Here is a 20,165-nt window from a genome sequence, read left to right as displayed (position 1 = left end):
GAGATAGCCTGACCCCAGATAGAGCAAAATGACCTTTGATGAAACAAGGTGACCTCTGATTAGGGCATTTCCCAGAGAGATGGTCAACTGGTAGAAAACTTCCAGGATGAATATTTCTGACATTTAGGAAAATGAGTGCCTCTCCAAGGATTTGTGTAACACATCATGGCATCCACAACAGGAGGAAAAATAACCCAGGGAAGAAATATTCTCAGTATAACCTTGGAACTCTTCAGAAATTTTGCTCTGATTTTGATGGGAATCTTCTTTTTTTTCACCACCTAATTTTCATTTACATTTTAATTGTCTACCAGTCCACTGGGATGTGTAATGATCAATTGTCAACTTCTTATGACGCACTCGCTCTCTTTCCATAACTCACAAATGGCTAATCCATAAACAAACTAACCTTAATTCTGTAGCAAATGGGACAGCCCAGGGATTCCTGGGACACTGATGCTATTTTAAAGCCATATTTCTACCCAAGAGACTTGGAAAACTGAAGAGCTTTAGTAGTTGGTGAACTCTTTGGAGAACCAGAGAACATGTAGCCATATTACAGGGTTGCACTGACTTGATAACTCTAATGATAAAGCACCCTGGGCACACTTTGAGTATTTGTATACATGTGTCTGCCCTCATAGAATTCTCTGCATTTCTAAGAGGATAATCATATAATTGCAATAGCTCCCAAGTACAGGACAATATATGTAAGAAAAATATAAACAATTTTTCCCCAGAATCCTTTGTTCGTGGATAGTATTGTCATCTGTTTTGCAATGAAAAAAGCTGAAAGAAGATAGGAACCCAAGAAGACCTGATACATGTGCTATACTATTCATAATTTCTATGCCCAGCCTTTCCTCCAGGCATCCTGGGCTTGGGTCTGTTTCTATTACACACTGAATTTTTTCCAGCCTAATTTCTTTGTCTCTCTATGTGCCTTCTATTTCCGTAAGAGATTAAAAGACAACAAAATGAAAACAAGCACCTGTATCTCAGTTTCCACAGGTACTTCCAAAGTTTTAAGCTTCAGCTCTGAGGGCTCAAACCCCTTTAAATGCTCAATTTCCCACCCTGCCTTCCAAAGGAACAGAGAATCTGTCTACTGGACAGGTTCATTAACAAATTAATAGAATAATCAGCAGGGCTTTGTGTGCATTTTGGAGATAAAAAACTGGTAACAGCATTCTTTGACTCTTTAATGGGCTGATAAGCACCAAGTATCTGCTCTGTGGCTGAGCTAATCACACAGATAACGGAGGTTAAATCAATCCAGAGTTCTGCTGAGGTCATTTATAGATGGAGCTGTACTCTTGCACCAGCTAGCAGAATTTCAGGCATTTTTGAATATGATAACAGGGAGCTGCTAAAAGCAAGAAAGGGGGCAGGGAAGGCAAAACAAAACTCTAAAATGAGTCTTGTTAAGCTGTGTGTATGGGGGAAATTCCCAACACCACAATTTGTGGGGTTGAACCCATAGAGGTGCCCGATCAGTTTGGGGGCAAAAATGCCTTGGGGATATGTCTGCTCTTGAATTGGTTTGACATGTGATCTGAAAGTCAGAAAAGCAAAGGACTTTCCTTTCCCTGCTTTTCCCTCCTCTGTTTTAAATTAAGTGACTATGATTGCTTTTGAGAGTGAAGGATTAATAGCTCAGGTATTCTGCAGACAATTATTAGGCAGGTCTCCAGCTCAGACTGCAAACACTACTCCATCTCAGCCAGCCCCTTGACAGAAAACTGCATGTGCCTGGTGTCCTCCACCTCTGTCCAGGGATGTTTGGCTGCATTCTGACATAATTGTCTTGGCCCCTTCCAGGGCATTGTCCCTACTTCCATGGAAGGAAGGACCTGGGAGCACATGGAGGGCTGATGTTGTCAGGCCAATGCATAGACACTTATAACTCACAGGCAAAAAAGTGTAGGAACAATTATAATAGCAAAAGTGGAAATGGCAGACACATGGGACTACAGAAGACGGTATATATATATATATATATATATATATATATATATATATATATGATGAATGCAATGTACATAAATATTTTCTAAACACAACAGTGAATTATTTGCATTTTTTGCTAATGCCTCTACTTTCTTTGGCATATAGAATGAGCCAATGAACCTGTGTCCTGTGGAAAATGTATAAATGTTGTCTGATGTTGCTCTTAGATATAATGCTGACTAATGTTAAATCACAAATAAACAGACAGTATTTTAAGTAGAAAGAAATGGTGTGTGTTTTACATAGTTCTGGCCAGCAAAGCATGGCAGTCAGCCATCTACTTTTGACACTTTCTGTACCAAACATGTGCAAAATCAGAGTTCATTATTTCAAATTAGGTTAATCTGTGACAAAAATATTATGATGATTAAGCAAGACAAGACTTTCTTGTTCATTTAAAAGTAAAGAAGCAGCTTGTTCAAGGTCTTACGGTGACTTAAAGTCAGAAAAAGAACTAGGTCTCATTGTTCTGCTGTGCACTCTCTATTTCCAACGTCACTTTAGGATAACCAAATAGTTAATCTCACCGGGTCCATGAAGTCCACATTCCAAACAGGAAGAAGGAAGAAGTACAGGAAAAGGGGTTCCCTTGCTTTAAAAACTCATCCTGGAAGTGCCACACAACTTATTTGCCAGAATTTAGTCATAAGGTCACAGCTAACCCAACAGATGCCTAGAAATTCCAGGATTCTGTGATTAAGAGTAAAGATAAATATGGATACTGAGTAACAATCAGCAATCTCTGTCCCACAGGGCCAAGGGAATGCCCATCTCCAGAAAGGAAGGAGATTATAGAATAATGGAACTTGGAAAAAAAAAAGGTTACAAAAAAAAGTGAGATTCACAGAAGAGATTCATTGGGGAAATCTGTCTGGATCAGATGTGCATAATACATTGAGAAATATCTCTCCATGCCTAACAGTTTCTTCTTGGGTCACCGAACTACCAGAAAGGAATGCTGTGAAGGTTTGCGATATATCTGTAGTCCCTGACAAAAGACAACATACACACAAAAGACATCACACACACACACAAATAGACAGGTGTGTGTGTATGCAAAATCTTTTAAAAAGTGTATCTTGCCTCTTGAAATGGCAGAGGAGACCAGTGGCACTGGTCTCACCCAATATGATCTGCCACGTGTTCCTACAGAAGAGAAGAATACCCAAGTGGTATGGAGGTAGTGGTGATGGAAAAGTGTAACTTAGGTAGAAACCACGTTTGCCGAATATACCCACATCACATTTGCCACCTCTGTATTTCCAAGCAATCTGGGAACAAGACTATAGACATTCATTCATTCATTCATTTGTCCCACAATTAATCTTTTAGAATCTCCTCTTCCCCAGGAGCTGTGATTGGCAGTAGGAATGTGATGGAAAACAGTGTCCAGGGATATTGGTTGGAGAGGTAGGTGAGCATCAGAGCATACTATGATTTAATCTAAGTTTGTATTTCATTCTAGCTTAATGTGTAGCCATCAAGGACTTTAACCATATGTGAAAGATGGCTCTGACTGATGAGGGAATGGTTCAGAAAAAGGGAAGGATGGAAAGAGGCAACAGTGGAGAAGCACTCACAGCCCTCTAGATGGGAAGTGAAGGCAGTGTTAGACTAGCTCAGAGCAGTGGAGGTAACCAGAAGGCAGAGCCACTGGAGAGAGTCCACAGAAGTTAGTGAAGGGATAAAGAAAGCAGAAGCATCATAACCCACTGATTTCTGTATGGGAGATGGTATTTGATCCAGCTTCTCTTAATGCAAGGGAGGGGCAGAGCAGGAGGAATTCAGTGGAAGGAAAGAGAGACAGTCTCAGTCCCTGTCCACCCAAGGGCCTAGTGTAGACCAAATCTGTAGAGGGCTAATGTCAGCTAACATTAAGTGGACCCTGAAGTGAAGCAGCAGCACAGATCTCCTCGCCTGCTGATGGGTAGAGCAGAGCAGAGCACATCCTCTGAAATGGGCTATGCCTATGTTGGCTTTCACTGGAAGGGATTAGAAGAACTACAAAGCAAAGTCAGCATGACAAGGTCAGGCCTCAGTAGTCTGCAGAGGGCATTTTCAGGCTGGACCCTGCATCCCTTCTGCCAACCACCCCACAGCATTCCTCTATTTTGCTCATTCTTGGCTGTCAATTGCAGATCATAGACAGGATTCCAACTGACTCTAAGGAGAGCATGGAGGCATTAACAGAACATCAATACCACAGGAATCCAAAGGAGCCTAATAATAATAATAATAATGGCTACAGCGAAATCACACTTTCTTTCCTCACTAGAGTCTCTAAGGAGACAGTTCTGTCCCAAGGGGCGTTGACTATGGGAAATGATTTTCAGGTAAGGTGGATGGAGGCCATCTCAGATTAAATAGCAGACACAGAGTGAGATCTACTCTCTGGAATGCTTGCTCCGGCTGTGGGAATGTGTGGGTGCCCAACTTCCTTCCAAACTGGAACACAGCCGCCAATGTCCCCACTCCTTTGCCTCTTCATCTCCTCTTTTCCAGCTGGCTTTTCTGCCCAACTTCAGTGGATTGAGAGACATGTGCCAGCTTTAGTGGCAGGTGAAGAGACTGGGGGTAATCTACTGCATGTGGAACAGAATGACAGGTACCTCAACCTATGATTCCAGATGCACACCGGGAGAGTGAGGGATATTCTGACATCTGTCATAGGTGGGGGGTAAGAGCACAAGATGTATGCAAAGACCTGCTTTGTTCACTTTTCCATTTCTTGGAGAAGATTTGTTTTGTTAAAAGTTAGATATTCAAGAGTCAGGGACCTTAATTCACTACAAGAAGCAATAGCATGCTATGTTTTCCAAATATGCTCCTATAAAATAATGGAATTATGTGATAGACTGAAAAATGGCTCTCCAAAGACATTTACATTCTCCTCTGGGAACCTGTGAATGTCAGTTTATATGACAAAAAAAGAGATTTTGGAAGATGTGATTAAGTTAAAGATTGAGATAGGGAGATTATCCTGGATTACGTGGGAGGGCCCTAAACACAATCACGTACATCCTTACAAGAGAGAGGTAGTGAAAGATTTTATGACACAGATGAGAAAGTGATGTGCTGATAGAGCAGAGAAAGATTTGAACATGCTGACCTTGCAGGTTGGAATGGTGTGGCCACAGGTCAAGGAATGTCAGCAGCCTGCAGAAACTGAAAAAAGCAAACAAAAGATTCTTCCCTACAACCCCAGGAAGGAGCATAGACTCACTTGATATGGGCCCAGTGATACTAATTTCAGACTTCTGCCTTTTCAAATCTTTGCCCTATGCTAGCAATCACAGATGAATGAAGAAATTGTACTTGATATTTTGTGGCATATCAAAAAAGGCCCTATCTTACAGGTCTCATTTTCTCCCATTGATGTAAGGAACATAATACCTACAACTCATGGGGTTATTTCATCAAACGAGAGATCAGTGTTTGCAAGTAGTCTTGAAACATTCCAGCATCAATCACGGCAAGTTTGATTATAAGGTCTTATCAGATTGGTTAATTCTAGAATAATTTACAATTATCCAATCTCACTCTCTTTCTCTGTCTCTCTACACACACACACACACACACACACACACACACACACACAACTTATGGAAAATAATTCTATATTTAGGTGAACACTAGGTTTATAAATGTGTCTTACATTGAATAACATGTTACAGGTTACTGAGAACTTTTACATGTACCATCTTATCTAACCTCACAGAACCCCTACAGGCACACAAAATGGGCATCATCATCCTCATGTATAGGTGAAGAAAGCAAAGACACTCCCTACTCTTGGTAGAAAGTGTTGAGACCTACTCAGGGTAACATGGATATAAGTGGTGAGCCAAGATTCAAAGACAGATCTTTATGAATGCATGAATGAAGAACTGAAAAGCCTTTCTTGTCTGTTTAATTCAGTGACAACTAAGTAGGTACTTTACATTCAGACAGACCTGGAATGGAATTCTAGCCTTGCTCTTAGTATCTCTGTAACTTTGGTTAGTTATTTAACCTCTGTGACTTCTTCGTCATCTATCAAACTGGGATAATAGCGCATATTTTATCAGCCTGAGTGAATATTCAAGCCTGAATAAGTTAAGGGGGAATCCCTGGATCCATTCCTGATCTTAAGAATTGTCCTTTCAGTGGGCTTGGGTGGCTCAGTCGGTTGAGCATCTGACTTCTGCTCAGGTCATGATCTCACAGTTTGTGAGTTCAAGCCTTACATCAGGCTCTGTGCTGACAACTCAAAGCCTGGAGCCTGCTTCGGATTCTGTGTCTCCTTGTCTCTCTGCCCCTCCTCCACCCTCCCTCTCCCTCTCTCTCTCAAAAATTAATAAACATTAAAAAAAATTTAAGAAAAAGAATTGTCTTTTCAAAATTATAAGGTGTTTTTTTGTTTGTTTTTTGTGTGTTTTTTTTTTTTTTTTTTTGGAACTCTTGTCCAGACCTCGAGTTCAATCCCAGTCTTAGCATCTGACCTATTTATTTAACTCCTTTCAAAGCATTTGTGCTCAACTTTTCTCTCTTTACATTTATCAAAAAAGTAAAGTTATAATCTCAGCCATTTGTTACTTAAAAGATAAATTTGTTAATTGTAATTAAAATGACTCGTTGCAATGATTACACCATATTAAAACAAGGGTGTTAGGAACACCACTGGCAAATGGTTAGGATCTCTTTGAACACATCTTTCTTATGCCACAGCTACAGAGGAGCTCTCTCCTATAGTTCAGCTGAGCCTGGGGTCCATACTTATGTGCTCTGAGGCTGAGCTGACCTAGAGATCTCTATCTCTGATCTCAGTACCTTCAGTGGTCCCTACTTTGGACAATGTTTGATTGAAGTACACTTGGAAGGCTGATATTCAAGATGATCCCAACAATTTATTTATTTTTTTGATCACACTAGGTCTGTGACATGATCACTCTTCCACCCTCAAAGCAGCAGCAGTAATGTAGCCAGCTATTGACTGGGTTTTAGCTAGTAGGAAAGGTTTGGTGTGGACAGCCACTACTTAGTGTTAAGTTACAACGAATGACCATGGTGTGACGGAGAGACTAAAGGTTAATCCACACAAGAATACAGTCTAGTGAAAAGCTCGGTCTAGTTTACCTTCTGCTGAGACTTCATTCTGCCAACTGGGCCTGAAAACCAGGGACTGCTTTTCTGGTTATAAGGTTTCACTCTTAGGAAAGAAGGAGTCCTGCCATCTCAGGAGCATTAGTTTCTCTGTGTATGTGAACATAGGTATGGGTGTGGTAGATATTGAAATTAAGATTTCCAGTCTGTTGTCTTGGTGCCTGGGTGGCTCAGTTGGTTGAGTATCTGACTTTGGCTCAGGTCATGATCTGACGGTTTGTGGGTTCGAGCCCCACGTCGGGCTCTGTGTTGAATGCTTGCTCAGGGCCTGGAGCCTGCTTCGGATTCTGTGTCGCCTTCTCTTTCTGCCCTTCCTTTGCTCGCGCTCTGTCTCTGTCTCTCAAAAGCAAATAAAATGTAAAATAAATTTTTAAAAAAGGCTTCCAGTTTGTTGAGCATAGTCCTTAGTTACTGTTATTTTTTTCTTCTTAAGACTCCTGTTTAACCATTCCATATTCTTTCTCAAGAAGTTCTTTTCTTTTCTTTTTCTTTCTTTCTTTCTTTCTTTCTTTCTTTCTTTCTTCTTTTTCTTTTTCTTTTAATTGCAGGGCATTGGCTTATCCTTTGAATGACATGGAATTATGGTTTTTATGTATCCTTTATGACTCCTCTTCCATTCTGGAGTTTTGCATATTTCCTGGAGGATTTTGCTAGTATGAGAAATGATAAAACCAGCTGCAATTATAGATTATGGACATCCTCCAATGCAGACCTTGAAAGCTGATATCATTAAACATGGATTACTATCTATTAAGTATTTGACTTGGTCAAGGGTATTTTATAACAAATATATACCTCTAGGTTTGGATTCTGTAGTTTTAACACATCCTTCTCTTGCATCAACTTTAATTTTTATTCATTTGGCCTATTGAAATATATGTACAGGAAAATGGCTCCCCATGTCTAGTGGGCTGAGTCCAGGCAGACTTCCTGCAACAGGCTGCATTTGAGATGTTCTGTGGTAGGAGGCTGAGATAGTTTGGCAGAAGAAGGGGGGAGTTTAGACTTTCTGCTCTGGGATAGACCCCTATCTCCTTTCCACTGTGTTGCCAAGGGAATTATCCAAAAATTCCATTTTTTCTATCTGGTAGCTCTATCTTTAAGGGAGACTCAAGCTGTTGAAAGCCAGGTTGGCAGCCTCCTTGGCACCTGAGTTCCTGACATTTCTGACACCCGCTTCTGGCTGCACCACATGTGCATGCTCATGGCAGCATGCAGAGGTACAAGAAAAACCTAAATTTAAATGTTAAAAAGCTTTTGTTCATTACTGGTGGCATTCCTCCCCCCCCCCCCGCCCCGCCCCACCCTCCATTTGTCACTTGGAGCGGAGCTGTGACTCTTTTAATATCAAACAAATAATAAGCTCCCTCTAAAGTGATTTTTCTGACAAGGAGCTCAATATATTAAACTTTATCTATATTTTAATAGCCAATTTCACACCAAACTGCCTTCTTAATAATGTATTTACCACCTGGGGATATTATTCCAACCCATCTGGAAAGAATTGGAAATTAACTGTCCCTAAACTGAGTCTGTATGTGCTTTACACTTGCTGTAGAAAACAGCAGTGTCATTTCTAGGGGTGGGGGCGCTGGGACAAGAGGGAGACTCCCCACCTGGGGAGGGTGCAATCTGGAAGAGAAATGATAGTAGGCTTCGACGCATGCATGCATGCATGCATGCATTCCTTCTCCAGAGGCAAAGCTCATCCCCATGATGAGCTGAGAAAACCTAGTGCCAGAACTGGTAGGGATGCTGGGAGCAAGGAACTATCCCAACTGTATTTTAAAGAAATATGGACTTATTTTATTACCAACTGACAACGCGTAGACTTGAGGCAAGTTTCTTATTGTCTGACCTTTAGTTTCCTCATCTGTAGGAAGGGGTTTGGCCAGATGACTCCAAACAACTTTTGTGTATGTAAAACATGTAATGCACATTGGAGGCTTGTGATCCCTCCGGAAAATGCTTTCTTTACCCATTCCTAACCATAATGGGAGTTGTTTGGGGACTATTGTTTTACCGTTTTGGTCATTTATACCTATGGAAATTGACAGAGTGAGAGGCTCTATAGACACTAAAATGAATAATGAGCCTTAGGACCATACAGAAAAGCTTCTCACTAGGGAGTTGTGAGTAAGTCCACAACTTACTGAGTTGTGAGTAAGAAGTAAACATAGGCTCCCTCCCAGTGATAAGGTGGAGAAAATGACCAATCTGTGTCTAACAAAGCCATTGAGTGGGGCTGTCAAATCATGCAGATTAATTCGGCAAGCCCTACCTAACTTATATTCTATTGGTGAAGACATAAACAGATTGTTGCATGATTATGTGATATGTTTTATAAGGAACAGAATATGACAGGGCACAGATGTGGAATACTTCTTGGAGCACTCAGAGAAGTCACCCAGAAAATAGATATTTCACCTGATTCTTGAAAGATGGACAAGTGGCCACTGTTCATTCAGATATAGGGAGTGGACTTATGTCCCAGCCCTACTTCATGGGCTCTGACAAGGAAGCAAGAAGAAAGGTCTTTCTGAGGGTCAGGAAAGTTCTTGGTTCCAATTTGCACAGGACATGAACCTCTGGTGTTGGGCTAAAACCAGTACCAGCTAGATTTCAAAGAAACCAGGGAGAAACTTTGGGTTTTGTGAATCTGGAGACACAATTTGCGTCTGGAAAAAAATATTGGGTCTAAGACGTGGTGAGTACAAGTCAAGATTTCAAGAGTGGGAGAAACAGGTAACTTTGAGGAATGAGTTGAAAATTGTGGGAAGCACACAAATTTTCTCTTTGAAGCAAATAAAATGAAAAATAAGATGAATCCTGCTGTGGCTCATGTGGGCTAGCCTCATCCAGGAGTCTTCTCTTGAGATCCTATGAAGGATGGTGATGAGGGTAGCCTCACTCTCTCCTACTGACATCCACGTGTCCTTCTTGGCTCCATGACTTTTGAGGAGCCAGTGCATCTGGATCAGTGCTGCGTGAATGCTATGTTCATCCCAGTCAAGCCCAGGCAGTGCAAAGCAGAGGCAAATGTAAAGAAGGCATTCCCAGGAGGAACAATGGTAAGACAGCATCTCATTGGTCTTCTTGGAGGCAAATGAATTTGATTCATCCAGACCCAGACAGAACAAAAAAGTGTAGATGGGAAGGGAAAACCTGATGGGATGTTTGGTGGCTTGGGCTGATAGCAAAGCCACAGAAATACCAGACAGTCGTGGTGTCAGAAGCCTGCCATATCTAACCTTGTGTGCCTGTCTCCTTCCAGGGCCTGAGGAGCACTCAGGTGCCCGTGTGTGTGGGGGTGAGGAGAGAGAGGTGATAGCTATCTTCCAGGTCCTAAGGACCCAGAGTCCCAAATTAATCAGCAAACCAGAAGACTAACCATGACAGACAGGTCAGGGAGGAAAGAGGTAACAGTCTCCTTTAATCCTGTGATCGGAGGATGTGCATTACTGACAGTTACCTGGGGACCCAGAGATACCAGATTCCCTAACTTAATCAGACAGATAACAGAGCAGCCCTGGCTGAGGCCTCACCAGGAAATGTGCAACAATAGGAGAAGTCCCCTCAGGGCCCGTGCTGCTACAGAGATAATAAACTATATAAAAATCTGTCACCAGGCGATAAGTGATGAATTAGAATCAATTATATATTTAAAATAATAGACATCACCGACTTCCCTACTGGAAGTGCCATGGTTTTGTCTGGTCTCAGAGGTGGTAACAGAAGGATGACTCTCCATGATGTCATCTGTACTAGGTGGACGAAAAGTACCATATAGACAAGACTTTTTCAGGCCAGATTGACTGCTTTGTGGTTAAAAGAAAGAAAAATACACAGAAAGCTGTGAGCCAAGTTTCCATCTTTACCTCCTTCCCAATTTTGTATTTGCCTTTATGTCCTGTGTGCTGGGACTGAAACACTTGATGAGCAATTGGTATAAGGAGGTCTCCAGCAAGGCATTTGCTCTGTGCCTTTAAATTTTTCCAGGTGTACAACATGCTTAATAACTTAATCTCTGATGAAGATTGACATTTGTTAAAAATATGCTAAAGTTTGTAGAGCATTCTATGCAGACTCTTAATCCAAAATGGATACACAGCAGTGAGGGTACATTTGGAGTGCTGGTTGAAGTCTTTTCCATTCTCCCCTACCGAATCCCTCCCTTACTGAGATGAACACAGCCAACATTTGAAAAAGAAAAAGAAAAGAAAGAAAAAATAATCAAGAGCTTTTAAGTTTCTTTAGCACTTTGGATTCCAATTCCAAATTTCCACATTTTCTTTTATTATATTCTTACTGTTATTGTTGTTTCTACTACTACTTCTGCTACTATTTAGGAAGAGCCTTGGTCCCTAGATCCAAGTTCTGTCTTTGTAAGTGATGGCAGCCACAGCTCATTGAGGTTTTCATACACTCCATTAGTAATATCCTCCCTCTCATCTTCCCGTCTGCCTAGCAAACTTCTATCCATTCTTCACATACGCAGCTCATCCTTAGTCCACTTGCAAAGCTCCTCTTTGACCATCATATCCCTCCATAACATTGAATACCCTCTCCTTTATACTACTGCAGTTGCAATTTACACACTGGGCTATGATGCACTTACCACGTGCACTAGTAGACAGAAAGGTGACAAATACTCAGGGGCTTGGGTTTCAATGTCAGCTATTTACTAACTACAAACAGTTGTCTTTTTAAAATCTCAATTTTCTCAGCCAACAATGGGTATTATGATGATAACATTCAAATCCTAGGGTTTCTTGCATATTAAATGAAACAAGGCATGAAAAATGCTTGTATGTATTAAATGCTCAATAAATAGTGGTAGTTGATGTTATTATAATTCTTATAATGTCTGCATTAGTTTGATTACATGTCTGTATTATTTTCAATAATGTATCTTGAAGGCTGGAACTATGTTCCATTCAACTGGTAAAATTCTAGCGCCGAGTACAGAAGCTGAAGTCAGGCTTCCCTATGTCCCATTGGGCCCTCAGACATTTCAAATGCCTGTGGACACTTGAGTATCCCTGCCCTTGTCCTCTTACCAAATTTGGGACTACCCAGCACCCTCTAGTCTACTCTGCCACCACTCTGCCCCCTCGGCCCCACCCCTGTCTCCGCCCCTCTCCTGCTCACCCAAGCCCGCTCTCCCCCACCTCCTCCTCCTCTTGCCCCTCCCGCTGGACTCTCTCCCTCTCTGGGACACCCCCAACTCAGCTGGACCGCGGCCAGGCCACTCCCCAGCCCGCCCGGCTCCCTCTTTCCTCCCACCGCCTACGCACCCCTGCCCCTCCCCATCCCGGCCCGGCCCCACCCTCTCGGCCCGCCCCCTCCCGCCTCCTCTCCTGGGCGGTGCTCGGGCTGCCCCTTTATTCTTCGAGAGCACCACCCTCTTGTCTCCTTTGCTCCTCCTCCCTGTACTTACGCTGACCTGGTAGATTTAGTCTTTTGAGTGGTTCTGTATCAAAAGTTTAATTAGAAAATCGCGCCTGGGCTTTTTAATAGCCTGTGTTCTGGCCGTAAAGCCCTGGACGTGGTCCCGAGCGCGCGCGCCGGGCGCCGGCTAATGGCAGGAGCGCGCCAGCCCACCGCAGCGCGCTGGGACTCCCGCCCTGAATCTTATTTACATTCGGACTAACAATAGCTCTGGAGCCGGGCTATAAATAATTTCTGGGGAAGAGTTGTCTAATTAAACGTGCAGCAGTAAGGAAAGTGCTTTAACCACAAGGCTGGTGTCCTAATGAACGTAATCACTGGATGGGGACAGCTTAGGAATCACATCTAGACATCTCCCAGTGGAGGCAGAGAGATGGAGGGAAAAATACTCGGGGAGAATTTCCAATCAATATTTAATTGTGCAGTGTGTTAAACTCGTTAGAAGACCTCTTTTTTCCTTCCATTTTCCCATACCCAGAGGTAAAAAAAAAAAAAAAAGATTTCAAAATGCAGCTTTGTGGGGTGGTCTCAGTCTCAGACTGCAGTGGGAAAATTGTGTGTTGTCAATACTGAATAAAAATTAACTGAACATGTAAGATGTATGAATTAACAAGTAGCGGCATATAATCTTGATAGATGCTGAATTCAAAGATAAAGATGAGTATAAGGTCTGATTCCAGAGTCTTTTTGCCTGACCTACTGTATTTCTAAACTCTAGTCTCCTAGAAGTCAGGGGCTCTGAGCGGTGTGTTCTGCCCTCTTAAGCATGGAGTTGGGACAGGGGCCTGCTCCCAGCAGTGAATGACGACTACGGAAGGGCAGCTTTTCCCACAGGGATCTTTATGGAGGGCACCATGCCCCTGTCAATATCTAAGCGGCTGCCAGCCAGCCAAGAAGTAAGCCCAAGGCAGCCATGCTTATTTCTGCTCCATTAGAAACAGACAATATAACATCAGCCAGATGGAAAAGGACAAAATCAGAATGCAGTGTCATTATCTCTCCACGTTCCTAATACCAAACTCCTGAGGACAGAAAGTGTATGAGGCAAGGAAGGACAGCACACCATCAAATTGATTATGTGTAGGCGACATGGGAAATACACGTGTACACAGATTCACATAGATACCTAGTAAACACAAATATATATATATCAATACATCAAATGAATAGAGACGCACAAATACATATGATAACACGCAAGCTGGTGAAACTGAATCAACCCAGTGTAGGAACAATGTAAGGACGATGACAGGAAGCTGAAGCTGGTGAGGATGTGGTTCTACAGAGGACCTCCTGCTGAACTGTGGTAACAGACTAGTAGCTAGTACTCATATCCCTGACATCCTTCCCACATGCCATACACCATACCCATAGATGAAAAAAACAGTGTGCCACCTGTGATTAATCTAGTTCACCACTGGATGTCAACGTTGCTCTAGCCAATTAGAGAACAAATAGAAATCGCAATATCCTCTGTCTTGTAAAAGAAGAGTTTGAGCTCCGGTGATGTGTTGAAGTTATGAATATACTGAAGAAGAGGAGGGTTGGATACCCATCCTCTGATAAAGTCCAAAAGGAAAATTATCAATTTTTAAATCCATCCTGTTCCCCTTTCATCTCAACCACTACACTTTTCCCAACACTCCCAATTCCCTTTCCCCAGCTTATCACTCCCCACAATTAGCACTTCCTAATATACCATATAATATTCTCATTTATTTTGCTTACTGCTTGTCTCCCCCAGTTAGAACATAAATCCCATGAGGACACGGAACTTTTTTTTTTTTACCTTGTTCTGTACTCTATTCCTGATGCTTAACACAGTGCTTGGCATCAAGTAGGTGTTTGATAAACATTCATTTTGAATGAATAATACATAAAGGAATTAATTAAATTTGATCAATAAATACAAACGCAACAGAGATCTTATTCCGATACTTCTGGAAATTCTCTTTCTTTCTCTGGAAGAAGCTTAGATGGCTAGTGAAAGGGTGCAGAAGCTGAGACCTAAACTCAGGAAATATCAGACTTGGGAGAGATTTCAAGCCTTCATCTAAGTGTAATCACAAATTCTGCTTCTACCTTGTTTTGTCCACTTGGGAAGATAGCACATCCTCCCTCAGCCTTAGCTTCCTTGTTAATACAGTGGGATAATCATGATAATATTGGCCCCACCTACCCTTTAAGGTCTTATGAGGTCAAATGTCACAGCATTAGTACAAAATGTCTTCTCTTGGCTAATATATTCCAGATCCTCCCCAAATTCCCACATGCATGCAGTAAACATTGAAGCCTGTACACATGGTACTGACGATATAAATATTATAATCCTTTTCCAAACATGAATATGGAATTTATAAACCTTCTTGAAATAAATCACTTGACTCAAAGATCTTAATTCAAAAACTAAACTACAATGAAAACAGGCATCACAAATCAGTCTTGGATTGGACAATAAACGTTTTGTCTACCCCAAGATATCAAGGGATTATAAACAGAGCATTTCCTTCAGAGGCAGGAGCCTCAAGTTTGCTGCCGTTTCTGTATCTCCTATTTTAGGCATATATGCAAGACTTGGGCTGCCATGGAAGCCGAGCTAGCATTTTTCTAAATCCATATGTTTAATTTTTAATAAATAAATTAAATTAAGCAAAACTAGGTCTACAGTGTAGAGCCCTTTCAAATTATTTACTATGCTGTCACTTTGGGCTCATTGATGCTTGTTAATATTTCAAATTCAATGATAAGCACCATTTATAAGCTAAATAAGATATTATTAGCACAATAATGGTAGAAACATGAGGACACTGCTAAGCTAAGGTGAAAAATGCATTATTGAATGAAATTTAATTAGCAGATTTTGTTCTATTAATGGCTTATATATTGCATTTATGAAAATGAATACAAATATGATCCAGGCAATCTTTCCACTGAGAAAATGTCACTGGTAATCTAACTTCACTCCTACTCTTTAAAGCAGATGCAGGATGAAAATTGATGTCCTGGTCTCTTGCCAGTCAAAAGATTTTTTAGTTTGTGGTTCTAATAATAGCCAAGCAGTGGAGACAGATGTCTTATGTGGAGCTATGGCAGGTGTGAAGAAGGCTTTGTGGTGAGAATTAATTGTGGACTCTTTTCTTATGGCAATCCTTGGGGCAGTGGGTGTCAGAATGGAGCTATAGTTGTGCATTGCTTAGCTGGTTAAGTCTGACTTATCTTCATTATGTGTTCCTATTCCCCTGTTGGGCAACATGGCTTTGGTAGAAAGGAAAGGACTTGGAATCATATACCATGGATTCAATACTTACACCATTTATAAACTTTGTGCGACGTACCTTTTTTAAAGCAAAGAAAACACATTAGTTGTCTCACTCTTCCTGACAATAATTCCATGAGGTTAGATAATATTAAAATCTCTGTTATACAGATAAGGAAGTGAAGCTTTAGATTCTTGAGTGCCTTGCTCTAGGTCACACAGCTAATAACCTAAATTCTCTGAAGTTTCCATTTTCTTCTTGCAAGGGAGATAATGATATTGCCTACCTCCTAGGGATATTGTAAATATTAAATGAGATAAAGGTTGCAACGCAGTGACACGTGTATTCAACAAACGTTAGTCTGAACTCCTTGTTTCCATTTGGCTCCTTCCTTTCTGTAAGGCATCTTGGAAAGGACATGGAAGGCCAGTGACCAGAATTCTCACTTCTAGGTGGTCAATGTGAAGTCTCTCCAGATGTCAGCTCTTCCTTATGACAATAAGAAAGCAAAACCCCTACCCTTCTTGCTGAGGTCATTACAAGAATCAATTGGACAGAATACCAGAGTGCTGTTGTTAGTGCAAGTGACTATTCTCTGGATTCTGTGCCCAGATGCACTGACAGGCATGCTGGGAGAGGAGATGCCCCAGACCAATGCTATAAGAGTATTTCTTTGCAGTAACTTTGGGCTTAAAGGTGAATGCAGATGCTCTGCTACCCCTTTAACCATCCACTCCAGCAAGCTATGCCTGAAAATCTGTCCCTCTGAACAACATCTTTCTGGAATCACCCAATCTATGACTCTGTAGCTGGTATGGAGATTCATGTGACCTCAGTTTTCCTCTTCATAAGCTCCTGTGCTTCCACACAAGGATGCTATGCCCTTTTGCCTGTATTTCAAGATTAGCTAACCTCAGACATTCTAATCCATTAGTAACTTTTCATGCTATTATTTTGCCTGTCTTTCTTTTCTTGCCACATCTTTGGTAAATCAGGAAAATCACCCAATGGTGATAAAATAAATGCTTTTGTAGGGAATTATCTAAATTAATGATAGAGCAGAAGGACATTTAAAAAAAAAAAAACAAGCAACCATTATAAAGGAAAAGACGTTTGATGGTCAAAGTTTTTCCTTTTCTAAATGAACCTCAGGTGGACAGACTTACATTATTTATAACCATCGGTCCAAGATACACTTTCTTCATTATTCTATGCATGGAGTTATTTTATTTTTATTTTTTTAAAAATAGCATAATAAGTAAACACAGGTCCATAACCTCTCCAAAAAATATACAGCTCAACCAAATGGTCCCTCCACCAATCCCTCCTCTTGCCTCCTTTCTACTTCAAGACAATCATCATCCAGGATTCTACATTCATCTCATGCTTTCCCTGTTATACAATTTCATCCCATATATATGAGTCTTTAAAGTTAATTTTTTTTTATTTTTTATCTTCATAAAAAGGGCATGCATTCTGAGATACATAATTTTGGGGATTTTCACTTCTGAGATTTCTCAGATTCTCATATTTTTGTATTTTGCTGGAGTTCGTTTGCTTTGACTGATGTATATTATTCTGATTTGTGAATATACTTCAATTGGTTTGTCCACTTTTATGTTAATGGGTATTTAGGTAGAATTCACATTTTTTTCCTATTATAAACAAGTTGCTATAAACATATATACTGAGGAGTGAAACTGCTAGGTAACAGTTTGGGAACAATTAAATACAGAAGGTATTGCCAAACTACTTTGGTAAGTAGCACTGGTTTATACTCTCACCAACAGTGTATAATGATATAGAGGAATCACATATTCTCCAACACTTAGTGATAGCAGACAATTTAATTTTTACAGAATGATTCTGCATAAAATGCTATGTAATTACAGCCTTAATTTAGAGTCTGTAGGGCATCTCTTTATGTGTGTTTCCTCCCCTCTTCTGTGTCTAGTCATTTTATTTGCCATTTTTTTTATTGGTTTGCTGTGCTCTTCTCATTGACTTATTGTTAGGAGTTATTTAATATTCTTGACATTGATTTTTGTCAGTTTTATGAATAGCTCCATTTTCAATCCAAGTGAGATAATTAGCCCAAAGAATAAAAGAACCATGGATTTGTTTTATTCTTTGATCAAATAAACCCACTATTCTTGACCTCACCCCATCACCTTTAATCTTCTATCCTGTGACACTAGCGCAGGGAATGGAATTGATGTCAGAACTAGAAAGAAGACTATATTCATTAGTACATTCCAAGAGGAAGTGATAGACTCGGTAAAACCAAAGCAAAACTTTGTTTTATTTATTTTAAAAGAAAAGTGGAGCAGTCTTCCCAATTCTGTCCGGGTTTAATTAATAGGCCTACTTGATGCCTATACCATCTTCTCAGAAAGCAGACTATCTTTCTCCAAAATGATCAAAGAATTACAAATGAGTAATTCTTGCTTCTGTACTTCCCTTGGCAGAGATGAGACAGACATTGGAAAAGGCATATAGGGATTCATTATTCATGCAGATGAGTCTCACAATTCAATAGAGCTAATTAGGAAAATGATGGAGTAAATTAGCACTTTATGCAAGTGTATTAATATTAATAAAACTGCCATTTTACCCTGAGGTTAAAACAGATAAAGAGGATAACACGTACCTGACCAGTGGGTGGACTGTCAACATGGTTGCTTGCTGGAACACTGACCACTCTCGTCTGTCCTGGAGAAACTTGTTCCTTTTGTGTTATAAAAATTTTCCTAATAAAAAGAGAATTCAAAATATTTCAAAGGCAGGGGTGAGCTTTCTTTGCTATAGTATTTGGGCTGTTTGAAAGAAAATTCTCCATTTTCCTGTCTTGTTGACAGTCATAACTAGCAACATGTTGTGCATATGGCAGTTTCAAAACCATTGTCTTATTTAAGTTTGCAACAAATGTATAAGGTAAATTATTAGTATTTTCCAATTTTTAGCTTAATAATCTGTCCATATGTCTTCAGATCATTCATTTTTCTCCATACCCATTCCACGATTATTGCCTTAGCTCTAGATGCCATCCTTCTCTCTGTTGCCCCCTAGATTTCATTCTCCAAACTGTAGCTAAGATATCAATTGAAATCACAACTAATTGTGTTTCCCGCACTCCATCTATAAACGTTTGAGTAGTTCAACCTTGCTTTCAGAATTGACCCAAACTCTCTAGCACTTGAACTTTTGCCCAGTTGGGGAAAGTTCAGGTCATCCCCACTGTCACCATTCATTTTGTCATATGCCAACCACAGGGAACTACTTGCTATTCCAAAAGTATACAGGATTCTCTGGGTCTTTGTTTATGTTTTCACTGCTACCTGGAAAGTTGTCTTCTCTCAGGCTCTGTCACAGGCTCCTCAAGATGTCAGTAGGGAAGTCTCTTTTCCCAAATGCCCTCCTTTCCAGCTTTCTTCCACAAAAACTGTTCTCAAAGAACTTTCTACTTTTCTCCTCATAACCCACTCATGTGCTAAAGATAGAACTTCTCATTTATCAAATCTTGTATTTACTAATCCTTCTATATAGGACAGTAAATTCCTAGAGATAGGGGTCATTTCTTGTTCACCATGATATGAGGAGGTGAACTGAAGGAGGATTTAGAAACCTGTCTTGAAATCCTGTGCTCTTTCTAAGATTCACATGGTGTCCTTGGCTCATTCAGGTTCATTACTTTTAGGGTGCTGGTTTGTATAACCTGTAAGATTACTCATTAGATGGAGCTTAAGAGGTTGAAATTTTACAAGACTCATTATTGGAATTCTGTCTACATCATCAGTAGATTTACTTAATTTGCCTCCAGAGTATCATGAAATCTATAGAGAACTTCTGATTTTAGTTTATGGGACTTTTCTTTTTCTCTGATCATAATTAACTCTCTATTACCCATTCTTGTTTTGGTATTCCAAACCCTAAACCAAGATTCAATTTCCATTTAATTGGAAGAAATATTTCTAAAGCTACAAAGATCCAGAATCTTTAAAATTAATTATAATTCCCTATATGGTTTCCTAATATAAATTATTTATTTGTTTGAACAATTCTTGATTTCATTCAAAAACTTTTATCACGTAGCCCACCTATTATTATCATCCAGGCCAGATATTACTTCCACTTAGGGATTAGTTTTGGTAATAGTCATGGCACATTCCTAAATACGTGATCTTGGATGTCCAGTTTTGAATTGCTGGATGGTTCCTCCATCTGCTGGAGATGTGTTTCCTATCTCCCGTTCTGACTCTTACTGAGTATGTGATATTCAGTGACATACTTAACCTTAATTATCCT

General features: G+C 40.4%; 1 protein-coding gene and 1 non-coding gene across 2 annotated transcripts in view; both read left to right on the top strand.

The window, feature by feature from the left end:
- Positions 1-20,165, top strand: part of OPCML (opioid binding protein/cell adhesion molecule like) — a 1,064,335-nt gene that overhangs the window by 496,937 nt on the left and 547,233 nt on the right. The gene's annotated exons all lie outside the window — the stretch shown is intronic.
- TRNAQ-UUG lies at positions 7,312-7,396 on the top strand. Its single transcript is given in 2 exon segments — positions 7,312-7,348; positions 7,360-7,396. It is a non-coding gene; the product is annotated as a tRNA-Gln (tRNA).

This window comes from Leopardus geoffroyi, chromosome D1, assembly GCF_018350155.1.
Source record: "Leopardus geoffroyi isolate Oge1 chromosome D1, O.geoffroyi_Oge1_pat1.0, whole genome shotgun sequence".
NCBI classification, from domain to species: domain Eukaryota; kingdom Metazoa; phylum Chordata; class Mammalia; order Carnivora; family Felidae; genus Leopardus; species Leopardus geoffroyi.
The sequence above is the reverse complement of the archived record's forward strand: the minus strand, read 5'-3'. Positions and strand labels throughout refer to the sequence as shown.